This window comes from Solanum lycopersicum, chromosome 4 (assembly GCF_036512215.1).
Source record: "Solanum lycopersicum chromosome 4, SLM_r2.1".
NCBI classification, from domain to species: Eukaryota; Viridiplantae; Streptophyta; class Magnoliopsida; order Solanales; family Solanaceae; genus Solanum; species Solanum lycopersicum.
In genome coordinates this window covers 65,744,544-65,750,543 of record NC_090803.1, presented here as the reverse complement: position 1 = coordinate 65,750,543, position 6,000 = coordinate 65,744,544, and positions in this window count along the sequence as shown.

Genomic DNA, 6,000 nt, shown 5'->3' with positions numbered 1-6,000 from the left:
AAATTATGAGAGTCATGAATATTATTAAAAGTAAAAATTAAAAAGCGGCAAGTCATGAGTTGTAACTCCTAGTAAGTAAATTCAAAAATAAAAATAAAAATACTTAAAATGTAAGAAAATTAATACTGTGATTTCATGATTAGAAGTGAGATAAACAAATAGAAAAAAAAATATAGAGAGTTTTTTTGTATAAATGTTCATACATTAATAAAGTATTTATTTGTATATTTTTATAAATGAAGTAATATCTTTTTACAATAGAATAATTATTAATTTAAATTAAAAAAAGTCAAAAATAAATAAATTATGTTTCTCTTTTAATTATAAGTGAGATAAATAAATAAAAAATATGAAGAGTTTTTGTTATAAATGACCCACCATAAATAAAATATTTATTTATAATAAATTTAAGTAATTTTTTATGATATATAATATTTTTTTTGTTTTTAAAAAAAAAATGGAAAAAGCTAAATGCAAATGGAGGCTATATAAAGGTGCCACATCACCTCCTTTATGGTCCTCATTTATATATATACTAGTAAACTTAGCCGCGCTACACGCGGTGTCTAAAAGTTTTCATTTTTATTTAATTTTTAAATTCAAATAGATTAGTTAATAAATTTTATCATTTAGCTTTGTAATTTCAACTCAATACATGAATTAATTTTATCAAAAAATAAATATCTGTACGGTCAAATATCTATACTTTTTTTTGGTTGAATAGTACCTATTATTTTATGTTAGTTATAATATATAATTAAGAATTTATGACTTCATTATCCATTTGAATGAGTTCTCAAAATTAAATATGGTTGACTTTGATGTTTTGTTAAAAATTTAAAGTGAGATTTTTAGTCTTTTAAATTTTTTAAAAAATATCAAAAGAATTAAAATAGTAATAAATTCAAAAACAGACTTAGAAATATGAAAAATTATTCGTAATAGATAAGCTGCCTATAATTTGAAGACTTAAAAAAGTAATTCAATATTTATATACTAAGATATAAAGTTCTCTGTATATTGATTCTTTGAAAGAAAATGGGTGATACATAATTTTAGTTCGATAAAATAATTTTTAGTGATATAGAATTAACATAAAAATAATATATTATTGTTAAAATGCATAGTAAAATAAGTAATAAATGAACAATTATAGATGAATGATAAAAGGTTTTATGTTAAGATTAAAAAAGAACTTATATATCTACTAAAAACTTATAATTAGAGTCTTGAATTTTTTCTGAATAAAGTAAACATAAAAAAACTGTTCACAAATAATATGAATATTTATAATTATTAACGATAAATAATATTTTCTTATAATTTATCTGTATTAACGATGAATGGTTAAGTAATAAGTATATTTGAAATGATTATCTGTATTAATTTTTTCCTTGATAAATTTTCTTCAATAATTCTAAGTTTTTTAAAAAAAATTATTTCAACGCTATTTTTAGTCTCCCTTTTTTCTTTTTTTCTTTTTTATTTTTTAGTCTTTGCTTATTTAATTCTATTAAGAAAACATAAACAATTAGCATCGTAATTAAGAGAATGAAGTTTGCTCGTCTTTAGTATTTTTACTAATTTATATATATTTTTGTAAAACAATGACAATTAGCATCAAATCTTAACATAATCAAGTTAGCTTGTCTTAAGCTTTTTATTAATTTAAGCAAAATGTTTAAATGAATTCTCTTAATTAATTTTTATTATATTTTTCATGATTCATATTTTATTTAAAATTTAAAAATAACTTCATAATAATTTTGATTATCTCCCGCCGCTAAGCGTATCTACAAATACATTTTAATGTTTTCAAGAATTGTTTTTGTCTTACTTTTAGTAATGATCTTGCTCTTATAATTTCATGCAAAAAAATAAATCAAATTATTCTCTTTTATATATCTTATTTTCATATTTTGTATCATTCTTATTAGAAGTAAAAATAATTATACAAAGAAGTCTTTGTCGATAGATTTTGCATTACAAGATTAAAGTAGAGGACAATTAAGCTAAACATAAATATATTTGGTTAAAAATATTTTTTGATGTGATTTTAAGATGTCACAAATTTAAACATTAAGTAATTTGGGGTTATGAAGGTATATAGTTGGAAGTTATAGGTATTACTAATAAGTATTAATTAAGTATAGAGGTTTTGAAAGATGAAGAGGTGTGATTTATGATAAAAATTAAATTAAAAATAAATATATAAAAATAAGAGAAAAAGGTAATGTGACATATTTTTTAATAAACAAAAATATGTTTAAGTAAAATCCTCCACCATTTTTATGACTTATTTTACTATATGACATATTTTCTTTTTACCTCATTTTAGAAATTTCAAATTATTAAAAGTCTCCAAATATGCTTCTAATAATAAACATTATTTTTATAATTACTATTATTTTGAACAATATATACTTTTTCTCTTATTTTATATTATAGGAGAGATATCTATTAAGAGAAAAATTAATTAAAAATAAATTTAAAAAGGGACACAGAATTAAAAAGTTAATCAAAAGGAATATAATTTTTTTTGAAATTATCAAAAAAAAAGTAACGTACGAATGTTTTAAAATAAAATTAAAAAATATTTAATTTTTTGCTGATTAAATTCTCAAAATTGTGAAACATTTGGCCGATAAATAATAATTATATATGAATAATATAAAAAATAATGCAACGTTAAAATTATGTATTTTTACCATATCATTGTTATGTGATCGTGAGATACGAAACTATAACAGGAATCGATTTATTTGATTCTTAGCTATATAATATTTGAATTTAATATTTAATATTTTATTTACTTTATATTGAGATATGATATATTACTTTTTTTATTACTTATATTTATTATATATTTGTATAACATTTTTATAGCTAGTGAGGAGGATGATATTGTTAGACGAAAGCAGAAATAAGATATATTGGTGTTTTTTCAATTAACTAATTAATCTGATAAGAAACCAATCAACTCTTGTTACATCAGTGGTTTAACCGGAGAACTATAAACAATCCATACAATAATACCAACAAACATACATAAAATTAATTAACTAATCAAGCAAAAATATTTAAAATATACGATTCTTCAAATTTACAAAGTGAATAAAGACAATCAGTGTCGGTAGAAACTACAAGATTAAGAAAAAAAATCTCAAAAAACTACAAAGAGAAGCAAAAAAAAAAAGAAGAACAAATTGTTTTTTCTATAAAAGAATCATGATTTGTATCATCAATAACCCAACCTAATAATATCAAATATATATGTAATTACAATAGAACAAAGTGATAATGATAATTAGAAATATTAAATCATTTTACCTCACAAAATCAAAATATGCAAAATATATAACATTTTTCATTATACATCCCTTTCCTGCAAAAATCAGATAAAGAAGACAGAAAAAAAAAATCAACAAATCAAAGGTATAAAAAATGAAGAATAAAGAAAATAAAAATAAAATGACCATCATGGAATATCTCAAAGTGGGTTTTTATAGGGGTAATATTTAGGAGTTATAATTTTTATATTAAATATTTTGAAGGTTATGAATATGAAAGGTTAGGAGTTAGGAGGTGTAATGCTCATTAACTAATTTATTAATAGCAATATATATATATATATATATATATATATATATATATATATATATATATATATATATATATATATATATATACACATAATATTATTGTGTAAAAAGAAATAATCTAAAAAACTCTTTTTTTAAAAATAAAAATATATATTTTTCTCATCATTGAGGCATGCCACATATGCTGATTGAAGATTCTCATTTATATATATATATTGATTCTGATGACATTAAGAAAGTTACAGTGTTTAAGTGAAAAGACTTTTTCATACTATCAGAGTGTATATATGCACTTTGAAAGCATCATTAGTGCTTCAATGAATAAAAACAAGAAAACAATCAGATTAATAGTTTAAATTGTACGTCCAATCTGGTTAAATATATTAGATCTGGTTCAATTTGTGTAGTTTTCTCTAAGAGGACACATCAAACGGGCGTCCTTGGGAAACATTCCTCATTAAGTTTCTTCAAATTTTTCATAACCCCTTTTCTTTGATTTGCTTCAAAAACATGTTTTTTAGGTTTCGAACTTCTAAAAACATATTATTATAAGAAAAATATTAAACTTAAAAGATAAACGTGTCACGATCCAAAACGGGTCGTGAGTGGCACCCACACTTACCTTCCTATGTGAGCGAACCAACCAATCTAAACCCCGACATTTCAATCATAATAAACAGAAATATAATGCGGAAGACTTAAAACTCATTAACGAAATCAATAAATAACTTCTAAAACTCAAAACTTATTATTATCCCCAAAATCTGGAAGTCATCACCACAAGAACATTTTATCCTCAAATTACTAAATCTAAGAGTGTCTAGGAAGCTAAAATAAGAAACAAATGGTCCATTTACGAACTTCAAGGACATCAAGACATGAATGAGAGAGAATCTAGTCCGAGCTAGGAACAATAGCTCACCCTGAAATCTGACGTGATGAAGACTGGCTAGAGTTGTGGTTGAGTTGAAGACGACGGTACGTTTGCTGCACTCCACAAATAACAAAGAGAAAAACATACAAGTAGGGGTCAGTACAAAACACAAGTACTGAGTAGGTATCATCGGTCAACTCAAATTAGAAAGCAATATACATCAGATAATAACATAAAATCAACCAAATACTTAACAGGTGACAACAACAAGTACCATAACCATTGGCCACAACCCAAGCACATCTATGAGGACTCAAGCCTCCACACCATACTCATTTGGGAAATAGGTTCTTTACATTGAGTATATTAACATAATTCAAGATTCATTCTCTTTACTATCCTGGTGTCGGAACGTGACACTCTGATCCCCTCAATATTCATTCATCTTACTATCCTGGTGTCGGAACGTGACACTTCGATCCATACTATCCTGGTGCCGGAACGTGACACCCGATCCATACTATCCTGGTGCCGGAACGTGACACTCCGATCCCTTACTATCCTGGTGTCGGAACGTGACACCCGATCCATACTATCCTGGTGTCGGAACGTGACACCCGATCTCCTAATCTCATTCTTTCAATTCATCAAGCCTTCTTTTATACCAAGGCATCATCATTAACAAGGAGGTTTTAAGGTTTAAGATTCAATAGCCTCATCATGCTAATTCATCACAATTATATAATCACATCATGCCAGCACACAATTAAGCATATAGAAGACTTTACAAAATTACCCAATACATATCAATCGCTATTTAGAGTTTACTACGGAATAGCATAAACCATAACCTACCTCCACCGAAGAATTCGTGATCACGCAAGCTACTCCTCAAGGTCTTTGCTTTCCTCTTCGTTCTCTCTTCTCTCGCTCGTTCGTCCCCCTCTTCTGTTCTTTCTATTTTTCCTTATTCAAACTCTTTTTCTTTTACCCTAATTACCATATAATTAAGTATAAAAGATGACAAAAGTAACCCACTATCTATTTCAAGGTTATCACCTTTAACCCCCAAGTAATTGAATTAACATTAAACCACTAACTTTAAAATCATAAGCAGGAATAGTCCAAAACACCCCTTAAAACATTTAACAGAAATTCGACCCAATCAGGGTTACGCTGCATGTGACGGTCCGTCGTGCCTGCGACGGTCCGTCCTGTTGAGTCGTCACAGAGTTCAGAGACTCAATTTCATTTAAGACCCTGTGACGGTCCGTCGTGCCTACGACGGTCCGTGCTGCTCTTCCGTCGCGGAGTTCAGAGAGTGGATCTCAGTACCCAAATTTCCAGAATCTAAGTGTTTTGGAACGAGACCCCCTCGACGGCCCGTCGTGCCCATGACGGTCCGTCGTGGGATCCGTCGACCCAGACAGTTATTACCAGAATAAACTCTTCTGCTCAAAACGACTAAACAGGTCGTTACAAAACGATGACTCGAAAATTCTTTAGTCATGGATTTGAACCTAC